General features: G+C 36.3%; 1 long non-coding RNA gene across 3 annotated transcripts in view; it reads right to left on the minus strand.

Annotated features, from left to right (window-relative positions):
* Window positions 1–8,597: 8,597 nt before the first annotated feature.
* The window catches only part of LOC141381600 (uncharacterized), an 84,506-nt gene continuing 78,135 nt past the window's right edge, over window positions 8,598–14,968 (minus strand). The window contains exons 4-6 of one of the 3 annotated variants that reach the window (XR_012401989.1): window positions 14,634–14,787; window positions 10,114–10,314; window positions 8,598–9,557 (exon numbers count right to left, since the gene is read on the minus strand). This is a non-coding gene — a long non-coding RNA (uncharacterized lncRNA). Of the gene's footprint in view, window positions 9,558–10,113; window positions 10,315–14,633; window positions 14,788–14,968 lie in introns of those variants that run through there. The other 2 variants (XR_012401988.1, XR_012401990.1) reach the window with 2 other exon arrangements.

Raw genomic sequence — 14,968 nt, forward strand, 5'->3', positions numbered from 1 at the left:
TGAAGAGCAAATCTATCGAAGTGCAGCTCCACAAGTCCCAGTCCAAGCAAGCCAGTGGGACAGTGGAGAGGAACAAACTTTACCAATTGAAAGTGAAGGAAAAAAACCTTGAGAAAAACCAGGCTTAGTTGGACACGACCATTTCTCCTCTGGCCAAAGTTTCTGTGCAGAATTGCAGTTTAGGAGACTGGAGAACACTGGACATCCATCATGGAGAACTGCAGGTGTGAGTAGGTCACCGGCGGGTGATTAGGCTGGCCCACAGGATCAATGTGAAGACTCGTCTGTCACTGTGGTTTTTTAGGAAAACATCTTGGTCTTGTGTTTAACCAGATTTTTTTTTATTTAGTGTAAACACTCAATTGAGTCAATTGAGTTTCAATAAGCACTAATTAAAAAGGATGTGTTAGAAAAATGTAAAGTTGTACAGTTTGTTTTGAAGATGAAAACAGCTTAAGTCCTGACTATAAAATCACGTTTGACATAGTTTTGCAGTTATGAAGAGTGGAAATAAATGCTGTTGCTTTCTATAATGTACAATGTGCAATGAACATTCATTTATTTATTTTCCTTTGTCTTAGTTTGTACTTTAGAGGTTGGCACAGTGGAATGAACCACCAACTATTTCAGCATATGTTTTATGCAGCCGATGCCCTTCCAGCTGCATCCCAGAATTGAGGCAACAGTGCTAACCACCAGGTCTGTGCACAGACCCTTACAGGGGCAGGTGCTCAATGCGATCGCAAAGTGAATCGCAAAGTGAAATGGGGGGTTGGGGGGATTGATGGGGCACCTGAGAGGGGCACCTCAGCCAATGAGGGCAGAGGGACAGTGGCTCAAGCCACTGGGCCACCCCCCTGTGCAAGGCCCTGCTAACCACTGAGCCATGATTAAAAAAGGCCATCCATAGATTTCAACTCAAAAAAGCATACAAAATATAATGAAGGCTTGATCAAAGTTTTAAACTAGAGATTTCCACCAAGCATTTCATTAACCACTGCTCTGAAATGTTTAGATTAATTAGTTGCTGCAAATGTGCTCTTTCTCCTTAATGAGGCACCATGCTAAATGTAGCACTTTGCGGGCTTTTATATGTTGGTGACAATAAAATTAGCAGTTATCTGACCCATCCAGCCTTTCAGCAAAACCAGTTTTCATTATTAATTGGGACAAAACCCCAAAAATGTATTACTCAAAGAGGAAAAGTTCAATAACAAGATACAATTTAATGTATTGAATCTAAGACGCCTTTAAACTGCCAATTTAAATTAGAGAAATAATACAGAGAAAGCCATGGCTGCAAAGGGAATAGCTGTGCTCTTTTGAAACAGCTTCATAATTGAACAACGTTTCTTGATCTTCAGAGGCACAGACTCTTCCAGAATAACAATTTCCGAAAAACTTGCAAACATTTCACAGTTTTTCCATCATGGTCCAAACACTCCAGCATTTACCTTCCAGGCAATTGAACGCGTCATCTACCTTGTCCACAACGCACTTTCATTTAAACACAGAGGAAGACAGCAACACAATTATTGTCACACTTTGATGGATATTAATGCAAACATGTTTCTGAGAGACTTTGATGTGATAAATTACCAAGCAATATGGCAGAGCTGTTGTTTCAGACAGATTCGAGGAGTTGACGCTTCTGGAAGCTGCATTTAAAAGAAACTTTCACCATTCAACTCTGCTTGTACATAATTGACGAGGTTTAACAAAGATTAGAATTCTCTGTAATTATCATGCGGTTGTTATGAAATAACAATCAGCAGGCATTGATCCTGACATCTTGTCTAAGTGATGTCCCCTGGCTTGCTTGCATATATACCGCAGTGATGGACTGCCTCATTTAAAGGTGTAATCGAAAGACAAGCGTACCGCCATCACCGCTCTTAACCGTCAATGCTAATAACAGTCATTCAACCAACTGTGACTCATGAATTGACCTTTCAGGCAGGGCACACAGTTATATCCAACTCTAAATACACACCCAGCATGCCTTGAGCTGAATTCCTTTTCAGTCTCAGCAGTACTGGAGATAGCAGTTGGCACCACCTGGGTGAAGCTCTCTGTACTGTATGTCTGTAGAGTTGAGCAGATGGAGTCTAAAGCGAGGGAGCATAAATAAAGAATATAGGAGAGATGGTGAATAGACAGACAGAAAAAGTGAATTTCTTTGCTCCCGAGGAGGTACCCAAAACTGCACATTTGCATGCAGGTCTTGTAGAAGAGACTGGCTCCCACTGCTGCTAAGAAAGCTTTGCGCACCACGTCTGCTGGTGTACGGCGTAATTCACAGCCTCATGGCAGCGCTTCAAGTCTCACGGGGCAATCAAAGGCAATATGATTTCTGCTTCAATCATTGTGCTTTAGTGCCCATTACACTTCTTGTATGCATGGCCAAATAAAAATCCAGTGGCGGTCTACTTCCTCTTAACAGCCAATAAGCTGCTAAGGAAAGGATACTGAAAAGCCAAGAGGAAGCCAAGGAGAAAATCGAGAGAAAGCGGGAAAAAAACAACAAAAGGGATGTGTGCAGAATTGCTTAGGGAGAAATAAAGAGCAGAATATTTAAAAGAATGTCAGGATGACTGTGACTAGACGAGGCTATTGACTTTCTGTGATGGTCCTTGGAGTGTTTTATGAACAATATCGCAGCTCCTTGAAGACGTCTACGCATCATACGCCATTTCTGCTTGAGTAGGAACAAAAGCAAAGATGCTTGAGGACGTCTTTCGCCCTAGCAAACAGGTTCTCTTTAGCACTTTCTATCGAGGTAAAGCTTCGTTTATGATGGATTTATACATAGAAACCATTCAAAAATAAGTGGGAATCTAAGTGGAACATCAAGCGGCTATATGTAGAAACCTTTGTTATTAGTGGCACTAGTCTTACATACAATGAATAAAAGACATTCGGTGCGCCAATAAACTCACAGATAAATTCATTGAGAAATAAAGAAAATGTTGGGAATTCTCATTATGCAATGCAAGCTGTTGAAAGTGACATTTAGATTCAAATGTAAATATGTGAAATAGAAAAATAGAGACAAAGACAAGAAAGTAAAAAAAGCATCTGTTTATAGTGACATGGATACATTTGCACAAGCATTGCAATCGTGGCATCGTTTTCATAGATCATATAATTAAAATGACAATAATATTGTTAATTTTAAAGACTTTTTGCCTGCAGACCAAGTTGGTCTGATTTTGTAAGGCTAAAGTTTTAAGTACAGGGTTTTTGCAGGTTTCACTAAGTAAAGACATTTTTAAGACCATTATGAATGAAACTTTAGACAGGGCTAGACTTATACAGATTTTGTTTTTGAATGTAACAGTTAGAAAACATTTTCACTTCCCTATCAAAAACTATTAAAATTTAATACGTTTAACAATAAAATAATAATAATTTAGTTTGAATATTGTTTTTGTAATTATTTATTCACAAACCCTGTCCATTACTTCAGTCTACAATAATAATAATGTAGGTCAGGTCAGTATCCTTAGCAGTAAATAAATTGGGAACTTTTAAGCAAATGTTACAAGGCAAGTAATTAAATGCTATTTTTTTAAATAAAAAGTTAAAGGTTTTGTCTCTTTTATCCAAAGAGAAGGATTGTTGGCGATTGTATGGGTGTTAATGGCCAGATTGGGTAGCTATACATGAACAAGGGAAAATTAAAACCTACAACACAACATTTCAGTAGACCTAAGACTTTTTAACGCCTAAAATTTTGGAAAATTTTCAACTTTAAGACTCTCAGATACCCTGTAAATAACCCCTTTTCTTTTCAAGACACATTAATGTTTCAGTACAGAAAAACTTTTTAAAGCATTTTTAATGTAAATGATAAAGACTTAATTTTTTTTTTCAAACTATGTACAAATTAAAATGATTTTTTTAAAATTAAATTATGATATTTGGTATTTAGAAAGACATTTAAACACTGTAGGATTTTTGTAAGGACATGTCTATCATCATGTTTACAAGGATTTGTGAAATAGTCAATACTATTTTCCCTCTTGTTTTGCACTGCTGGAGTGCAGAGAACAGTCCCTAAGAGACCCCGCGCTTGTCACGTGTCGTCTGCTGTGTCAAAAAAAACGACCGGCAATAATTTTATCTTTATTTGGCTTCCCAGTCTTAGACTTGTCAACTATCCTGATGTGCACTGAATCAAAATGACAACTAGCAGCATCTGTGTGCCGTTGAATTCACAGCAGGGTTTTGTGCTGTGTTCTGCTGTAAGGCCCAGCAAAATCCACTGCAGAGTCATCCACTAATCCAAACGCATCATGACAACTCATGACATCATTGTACACTTTAACCTCTGAAAGTTTTAAATGTGCTGTCAGTGATGGCCCAGAGCAATTTTCCCCAAGGTCTTAAATGCATTAATGAGTGCTCCATTATGAATCATGTTTGGTAGGATGAAATCACCTCAAAAAGACATTCTGTCATTATTTACTCACCCTTGTTTCATACCAAACCTGACATACTTTCCATCACAATGAATTGTCTTTTTAACAATATAAAAATATAAAAAGATCAGAACGTGAATATACAAAAAAAAATCAAGCTTAGTTGTAATGATTAAAATTGAGTTTTGTTTGTCACACAAACCTGAGCTATGGTGCAAGTCATATGGACACTTTAAGGGCACACGCATCTTGATGTTCTATCATTTTTGAAGCCTCGGTTCAAATACGCTTTCATTATTAAAAGAACCAGAATGTTCGATAAATCATTCTAAGTTTTCATAAGAAATTCAAAAGTTCAGATTCAGGAGTCCTTGTAATGTTTACTTCTGTGTTGAAAAGCACAAGAAAGTAAAGCCCACAAAAGCTCCAAGCATTTGAATTGTTAGAATAGTAGATCAATAAATGTACCAGTACAACCTCTGAAAGAAGTCCTGACATTCAGTGAATGAACAATTCTTGAGAAATAAGAAAAGAAAACAAGCACTGATACGGTTTTAGTAAATGTCTTCCGAAAGACTTTTTTTAACCATTTGAAAACATTCAGCCAATGAATCCTTATCAAGCAAGTACACATTTCTTGTTCAACTATCAATGAATTTATCATTTCGACCTCTCCTATATGGTTTTAAATGGCTTTTTAAATTAAATTTTATTCTTTTTTGACATTTATAAACTCTACCACACTTCTAAGTATATCAGATTCAATGCTGGTTAATTCTAGAAATAATTGTTCACAAAAAAAATCCAGTTTTCTTTGATATCCCTTACAGATAATTCCTTTACATGCTCTGTGTGACTTTGTGTGAGTATGAGTTGTTTTACCAAGTAAGGAATGCAGAGAGAGCACTTTTAATAAGACACCATTGTTATGCAAGCACTACAAACATCAATTCTCAAAAGACCACCTGAATACAGAACACTTGTCTGTGTCCCTGTGACAAACAGATCCTCCTTTACAACTCAATGTAAGTGAAACAGAATTAACTGCTACTGTTGCATTGTTAGAGATTTTACTGTGCTTTTTTCATTAACATCGTCCCACATAAAAATAAATGTCCACTGCATTTACTTTGAACTTAAACATATATTTCAACCTCAAACAGCTGTTAGCCAAGAGAGATGTTCGTTTTGAGACACTACAAGCCAAATTATGGAATGTAATATAATCACACATGGCTTGTGGTCCTAAATTTCAATCCCAATTAAATCCTCAGGTTTGAAATAAAAACAGATTTCTCTGAGGTCTTGCCGTCAACATTGTGGCTTCATTGGGTGCTTGGTTAATCAAATATGAATTAGATTAAGTTCTTTAATTAGCTAAATGCGTTTAGAACAAGAGTGGGTTGGCCAAGAACGAGTCTAATTATGCAAGGCCAAAATCTGCTGCAAAGGACAGGACAATGTCAAGTCATGAATTACAGAGAACATGATTTTCTATCAATCATATGCTTATTGCATGACATATAGGGTATATTTACACAACCTTAATTGAAAAAAAACAACAACAAAAAAACAAGACAGTTGCTTTTTTGGAGGGCATGGAAATTAAAACAGGCTATTTTCTGTCTACTATACAAACACAGTATATGATTTCTGTAGCAGCAAGTTACTTGCTCATGAAGGCTTACCGCTAAAGGGCACATTAAACCCTCACAGACTTCCTGAGAGTCCAATTTTGTGATGTAACATAGCCTTGACTATTGTGTAAAAGTGTGCTGCGGAGATCCTCCTAAAAGCTAAAATGATGAACGGGACACCCTGCAGTCTTGTGGACTTAAAAGACATGGACACACATGCAGCAGCCATTGTAAACCTGCAAGAGCATAATTGAAGTGTGCCATTTGGTATCAGACCAAAGACGATCCCTGATGTTTTTCCTTAATGTATAATTGCTTTTGTACTAATCCTTTGACTGAAGGATTCAATGTCTTGCTAAGAAAAATATTAAATGTAACCTGCACAACGGTTGACGAACACAAAACTGTGTCCGACTGTTTTATAATAGGAGTGCTCTTCGGCCAGTCAAATTGAGGGTTGCATTATGCAAAATGAAAAATTCAGGAAGGCCATTATTATTTTTAATCTTCTTTTCATAGCCAACTATGAAATAAAGATACATATTTGGAAGAAAGAGGGAGTAAGATCTCCTGAATAAAGAATATGACCTGTTTGTTCCACATCAGCAGCATAGCTGGAGCATTTGAATGAGGTGAATCAAATTTAATTAAGAATGAACCATTAAAATTGGGTTGACAGCTACTGTGAATCCTCAGAAACGCATCTTCCTCCGCGTATGTGCTGGCTCTCTCCCTGCATAGCATGTTGTGCAGCTGATAAATTGTAAACTCTTTCAGAATCAGTGTATATTTAGGTATCTCATTTTAGGGTTCCGTTCATGTTGAAGACTGCTAATCTGTGACATGCATACGTTCTCCATCAACCTGAGGTCTCAAAGCAGGTGGTGAGGTCAAAGAGGTTGCAACGGAAGGCGCTTTATATCTTGCATTACACCCCCTTTGGGAGCCTTTGGGCTGTGCTCTGTGTTTACGGCATTGATTAATCAGAGAGCACGTCTGCAATGAGGCCACACACTCATACACCTATATAGTAGTACTCGTTCCTGCGGGCAACATCCCATGAGGGATCTGAGCTATTTCTCACTGTGAATTAGGAGGCAGGGAGAGAGAGAAGCCCTGAAGAGAACAGCGGTGATAAAGAGCTAGATTGGACATTGTGATAGACAGGCTGGATGAGGATGATGGAGGAGAAATGTTGTGGCTAAGAATACATGACCTTGTGTATATGTCCAATGCATTTAATTCAGATGCTGTTGACCAATCAGAAATCGAGAGGCTGTCAAGTACGTAGTGTTGGGTCAAACACTGAGGACACACTAAGCTGTATTGGCATAGAAAAAAATTTTAGCCGGGTCAGCGTCATATATCAGTTTGACTGTTGTTGTTGTGACGTTGACTTCTATAGTATGGTAGCAATTGAAACATGGATATAAAATAGTTAGACTAAACAGCAGTCAGAAGCAACTTTTTTGTCTTTTTAGACTAAAGTTTGATGATGGGTGTTTGAAAATGTAGAAGAAAACTGATCGTTTCTCTCTCCTCATGCTTTTTTATACGTCTATCTGTCTTTCTTTCATAAAGTCAGCTGCAGTCAAACATCTGACAAATGTACAGTGTGTAATAAGTTGGATATATTATCTCTTTATCCAGGCTTAAAGGAATAGTTCCACAAAAGAATGATGAAAATAACCACTTGAATTTCAGTTTCCTTCTCTGTCGGAATTTACACTCTTCACATTTAATAAAATATGATAGTGGATGATGAAATGAGTTGTTTTACTATATCACAGGTATCTGGACTTTTTTTTTTGAGATGGCAAAGATGAAATAGTAGGTAATATAGGAGTCTGTAGTAATGAAGTGCTCTCCTGAGACTTTGCCTTGAGGCTCTTTACATTGAGCAAAAACGTATTTGCTCCTACCATGTATTCATGTCTGACATTCAGTATAGCCTATATTTTATTTCCACTGTTTATTTCCCAGTTAAAGCATCTGGTACTTGACAAGCAATTTGTGTCACGTATTGGGCCAGGAAATTAAATGTATTTTTTAACATTAAGTGCAACAAGGGGTGGTTATTGCTGGAGTATAAGGTAATTATCTCGATTCAATAAGTCATTAATGGCCCAAGGATTGCAGCCGTTTTAAAAGAAGAGGTCATTTGTTATTTCCAGACTGCATGTAGCAGAAAATTGTGCCAAAAGTTTGAGAAAGCAATTGGACTTGCAGAAAAGGGGAGCTGGTGAATGTTGTAGGTAGGACAATATACTGGCTAGTGTTTTAATAATGAAAATGAAAGGAAAGGGCAATTACAACTTTATAATCGATTATAGCTCCCTTGGGTTCACTGTAAACAGAAGCTGCATCATTAAACTCCCCTTATGCCTGTTCAACCTTGTTGTCATTCAGATCCACCGGGGCTTTGCTGTCTATAATTAAATGATTTTTGGGCCTTAAATTACAATTAACCCAATTTAACCCACAACTGATCTAACCTTCATTTTTTATATTAAGAAAAGAGTTTTTTTTTTTTTTTGTAGATTTTAGACCATGAGTAATAGCTTTGATGATATCTGATAAAGGGCATTTAATATTTAGTTTTTAAGATTCAGAGAAATCACAGAAAAACCTATAGTTGTTAGAACAAGAGCAAATTATAATTTATTGAAATGGAAGTTAATTTGTGTTAAAATGAATGAAAATTTTGTGGGTGTTTCTGTAAACTGTGATTATTGGATATTCCCATTCCATTTTCTATTTCAAAAGAAAATCCATCAGTACAGGACTGACTATGGCATTTTCTTATGAGCATCCATGACAGAAATCTTATTTTTCATAAATATATTTGCTTTAGGGGTGACACGGTGGCTCAGTGGTTAACACTGTCGCCTCACAGCAAGAAGGCTGCTGGTTCGAGCCTTGGCTGGGTTAGTTGGCATTTCTGTGTGGAGTTTGCAAAATCTCCCCGTGTTTGTGTGGGTTTCCGCCGGGTGCTGCTTTTTCCCCCACAGTCCAAAGACATGTGCTTTAGGTGAATTGAACAAACTAAATTGGCCATAGTCTATGTGTGTGAATGAGTGTGTATGGATGTTTCCCAGTACTTGGTTGCAGCTGGCAGGGCATCTGCTGTGTAAAACATATGCTGGTTAAGTTGGCAGTTTATTCTGCTGTGGCGACCTCTGATGAATTAAGAGACTAAGCTGAAGGAAAAATGAATGAATGAATGAATGAATGAATGAATGAATGAATGAATATTTGCTTTACACAATACATTTTATGCCACATTAGAAACTTTCAACACACAAACATGAAAATGAGGACACAACATTCTTTTCTTCTCCTTGACTCTGTTTCGCTTGGAGCATCTGAACATTAATGCCTACAGAAGGAGGCAAGCCATTATTGGAGAGCTACAGGCATGCTTTTATGCTTCCATCACACATCAGTGCCTCCATGAGGTAACATTTTTTTTTTTCTTGAAAAAGTCTTGAATAATCTTAGGAAACAGAATCAAATTTTATTACAGTGTAAGAAGATTTTTCTCTGCAGTGACAGGAGGTCTCACTCTATCATTTCACTCTTTGTAAAACCCACTAACATGCTCATAATCCCACTTTCATGACACCTACTGGAGGTCCCACTGCAAGACATCATTCTATGCCACGTTGATTCTCTTAAAGAGATAGTTCACCAAAAACTGTAAATTCATTTAGTCCTGTAACCATTGACTTCCATTGTTTTCCCCACTATATGGAGGACAATGTTTACAAGTTTTTATCTTTATTTATAGGAACTACTTTTGTGTTAAATAGAATAAAGAAACCGATAAAGGTTTAAAACCACATGAGGGTGAGTAATTATTTTTAGTTATTTGAAGTATCCTTTTAAACACTAAATAAATACTTTTAAAAAACTAACTTTAAATTCAGAAACTCAACATGGCAGGTTTCTCACTGAATTCATCTTTCTGCATAATAATGATGTATCACTGACATGTTTAAAACCTCAATTTATGTGCTGTTTAAAAGAAATGGAAAAAGAAATTCACTTACTTAATGAGTCTTGAATGAAATAGCTTTATTTCGTCTCCCATCAGTGCTTTAGCATGCAGACGCACACTTGCTATCTTCTTTTTTATTTCCTTTCAATGCCTTTGCCACCTGGTTTCCATCCAAGAGCTATTCTCCACACAGCTGTTGATGGTATTCTGAGAAATCGTAACTGATTTCATGGCAAATTGATTTGCAGTTGTGCTTCAAAAAAAAAAAGAAATGACAGAATGACAAGCATGAAAGGAAATTTATTGTATATTTTATCTTTATATTCAGTGTAAGCATCAAACTATATATTATTATATTTCATATTAATACTTTTCACTGCTTCCACATCTTTTATCTTCAGTTATCCTGTGCTTTTTCTGTACACATTGAGGTGCAAGGGTGTATTTCACTGCATGACCGAGCTCTGCACCGCCAACAGTGCGATGCCTGTAATCCTAATTATATTTGACCTACTGTCTCCTACTGAGTCAAAAACAATGTGTAGCGCATCTAACCATACACTATTCGATCTCAGAGACAAATTAGAAAAGACACAGCAATGCTGAATGCATATTGTAGGACTGTGAGAGTGGGTCAGAAAATGCACCATCTGCAAAGATGTCACGCAAATACTGTATGTATCAGAGACATCTCTGTATGACATTCGGCACCTTTACACTACTGTAAGAGATGAAAGAATGTCTTGCAAGTGCTAAATATGTATTAAAAAGTCCAAGACAAAGCTTTTTTTTTCAATAAAAGAGAATATTATCAGGATTTGAATGTAATTTAAATGTTGGACAGAAAAAAAATAATAATCTTGCTGTTTTTTCAAGATTGTTATCATTGTAAGATGAGTTTATACAGAATTTATTTTTGAATATATCATAGCAGCATGGTTGTTATGTTAATTTAAGCTAAAATATGTTAATTACATTTAATTAATATAAGGTTAATATGCTTTAACTTTAAGAGGGTCTGGTTCGGGGACCACAGGATTTCATCTCTGTTATTCGCAGACAATGTCGTTCTGTTGGCTTCTTCAAACATGGACCTTCAGCATGCACTGGGGCGGTTTGCTGTCGAGTGTGATGCGGCTGGGATGAGAATCAGCACCTAAAAGTCCAAGGCCATGGTGCTCCACCGGAAAAAGGTGGTTTTGCCATCTCCAGGTTGGAGGAAAGTCCTTACCCCAGGTGGAAGTGTTCAAGTATCTTGGGGTTTTGTTCACGAGTGAGGGAAGGATGGAGCGTGAGATTGACAGGTGGATCGGTGCAGCGGCAGCAGTAATGCGGTCAATGTACCGGTCCGTTGTGGTAAGGAAGGAGCTGAGAAGAAAGGCAAAGCTCTCGATTTACCGGTCAGTCTACGTTCCTACTCTCACCTATGGTCATGAGCTTTGGGTCATGACCAAAAGGACAAGATCTCAGATACAAGCGGCTCAAATGAGTTTTATTAGTAGGATGGCAGGGCGCACCCTTATAGACAGGATGAGGAGCTCTGTCACCCGGGAGGAGCTTGGAGTATTGCTCCTCCACGTCAAGAGAAGTCAGCTGAAGTGGCTCTAGCATGTTTCGGATGCCTCCAGGATGCCTACCTAGGGGGGTGTTTCAGGCATCGGGGAAGACCCAGGACACGCTGGAGGAACTATGTCTCTCGGCTGGCCTGGGAACACCTCGGGATCCCACCGGAGGAGCTGGAGGAAGTGTCTGGGAAGAGGGAAGTCTGGAGTTCTGTCCTAAGACTGCTGCCCCCACTACCCGGCCCCGGATAAGCGGATGAAAATAATGATGATGATGATGATGCTTTAACTCATTTTTTATGTCACATAAGCTGTTTTAAGTGAGTTTAATGTTAAATTACTATTACTAAATTAAATTACTTATATTAATTTGATTAAACATTTTTGGTGTATGCTACAGAAGGGCATTTATAAAAAATAATAAAGTGCAATGAAGAATAATGTATGGGAACAGAACAAAATAATGTCAATCACATGAATCAGTACCTCCCTATTTCATGACCTTCCTAAGAGTGTTTTGAGGAATAAATAAGAGAGATGTGCTTTATTATATACAGGGTAGGCTTTGAACAGTGACTTTGAATGAAGACACATCAAAGGACAGGATGAATGTATTATAAAGAACTCACCTAACAGTTGGTCTAAAAGTCAAACCTGCACCGGGGAGTACAGAGGAAAGGATAATTGCTAGTTCTTCTTTTCTGTCTCTCTTTCATAGAGCAGGTCATCTCATTGATTGAAATGAAATAATAGAGAGCCATTTATTTCATGTGTCACTAGTTCCAAACAATATATCATTTGCAAGCTTTTTGGAGTACCTAGTCATCAAGCGACCTCTCACTGATTCATTTTGTCAGGATGGGTCCACAGTTTTTACAATGAAGTAGTGACTAAAATCCATATTTAAATAAAGAAAAACAGTTGTTTAACAGTTACTTTAACACATATGATTAAAAAAATGTTCGATTTAACAGTTTATTTTAAGATTTATTGCAGATCTACTGGGATTTTCACACCCACCCACACCAACAAGGTGCACACAGTAAAGTACCCAATCAGAGACACACTGGCTGGCAAGGTGTACTAAAAAAAAGTGTCCGGTGGGTGTAAATACATTATCTTATTTCTTTTAGTCAACAAAATACAAACAAATCTGGATATATCTATATAGTATATATTTTATAAGATCAGATTTTCTAATTTAACAACAAATGTTAACACCCTGCTAAAATTCTAATTTATTCATTCATTCTTTTATTTTATTTGTGGCTTATTCCCTTTATTAATCTAGGGTCGCCACAGCAGAATGAACTGCCAACTTATCCAGAATATGTCTTATCCAGCCGATGCCCTTACAGCTGTAACCCATCACTGGGAAACAACCATATCCGCACATACACCACGGACAGTTTCAGCTTACCCAATTCACCTATACCGCATGTTTTTGGACTTGTGGGAGAAACCAGAGCACCCGGAGGAAACCCACGCCAACACGGGGAGAATATGCAAACTCCACCATGACACCCACAAATGTACACACCTTGCCTAAATTCTTAATATTTAACATTATATCTTAATTAAATTTTAATGCAATAAGGAACATTTACAAAGAAACTAAATGAACAAAATTCCAGAAAATTAAACAAGTTTAAATGATTTACACCAAGAAAGACTTTTACTATATACTTATTAGAGTCTTTTGAGGAGTTCACACACACACACACACACACACACACACACACACACACACACACACACACACACACACATATATATATATATATATATATATATATATATATATATATATATATATATATATATATATATATATCAAAATCCTTTCTTAAAATAAAAAGTGAGGGTGTTTCTTTGAAAATTTACATTTATTGACGTAAAATTTATCCAGAAAATGTAATAAATTAAGAATAAATTTACAATGAGAAGGATCTAAGTTCAGAGAGTAACCAAAGAATAAAATTTTTGGAGATATACAAAAGTTTGGAAATATTTTTTTATAAATTTATATTTAATTTCATTAAAAATATATATTTTTAATGAAATTGGAAAAGTTAACCCAAAACACTTTACAGTAAGTAAACTCCCAAAATAAATGATTTAGTGTTTCATCATATTAAGTACAAAATGAGCATTTAGAGGAAATATTGTTATTAAATTTAAATAGTTTGGTATTTATCAGGTAGCAATTATGAATGATTTTGATTAAGACTTTAACTGCTTTATTAGAAAAAATAATACAGTTTGAGAACAGCCAAAACTGTTCCCAAACTGTCACCTAATAAATTCAGGATTTCTGAGATTTCACCAAGTCAAATTTAAGACTTTTAAAGACCTTTTTAAGACCAAGAAGAATAAAATTTCAGACGTATTTAAGGCTAAATGCTAAGGATTTCTTTTAATGGCCCAGCAAAAAAAGTACTTGCCCCATCAAAAACTAATTCTAATTAGCTATTTCTTAACCACATATTTTAAAAAAGGTGTCAAAACAGGCAGACTCGGTTGTTTACATAAATATTTTTTGAAATAACTTTAGAAAAAACTATATATATATATATATATATATATATATATATATATATATATATGTGTGTGTGTGTGTGTGTGTGTGTATATATATATATATATATATATATATATATATATATATATATATATATATATATATATATATATATATATATATATATATATAATTTAAGACTTTTTAAGACCCTGCAGATTATTCCAAAAGCCTATGCAAGCAGGTAAAGAGATTCGAGAACTAATAAAACTAAGCGGATATCTTTGTTTGACATAAAATTGAGAAGAGTTTGCTCAACAAAAAGATTTGTGTTGTCAAAAATAAAACAATCTAAAGAACCTTTAGGGCCAAATTTGACTAAAGGTATCATAATCAGGGATTGCACCAAAAACAATGACATATTCTTTGGGGGAAAATAAAACTTATGCATAAATTCTTTATATGAGAATAATTTACTGATTTACCTACCTCCAGAATTTTGTAATTAGCATCATGGATCACATGGATATACTCATTCATTTTCTTTTCAGCTTAGTCTCTTTATTAATCAGGGGTTGCCACAGCGGAATGAACCGCCAACGTATCCAGCATTTGTTTTTGTCCTTCCAGCTGCAACCCATCACTGGGAAAAACATGGATAAACTGTAAGTGTAAAATATAAACAAAAGTCATTGTGAGCACAAAACCTGTCATCACACAAACACGATGCCCAAATGAGCTCATGTTATCCAAGCAGTCAGCTAACCAGATTTTTGCGACACAGCACCACTAGAACTCTGTCTTCTCATAGACAGCAGTGTGTC

Source organism: Danio rerio, chromosome 4 (genome assembly GCF_049306965.1).
Source record: "Danio rerio strain Tuebingen ecotype United States chromosome 4, GRCz12tu, whole genome shotgun sequence".
NCBI lineage: Eukaryota > Metazoa > Chordata > Actinopteri > Cypriniformes > Danionidae > Danio > Danio rerio.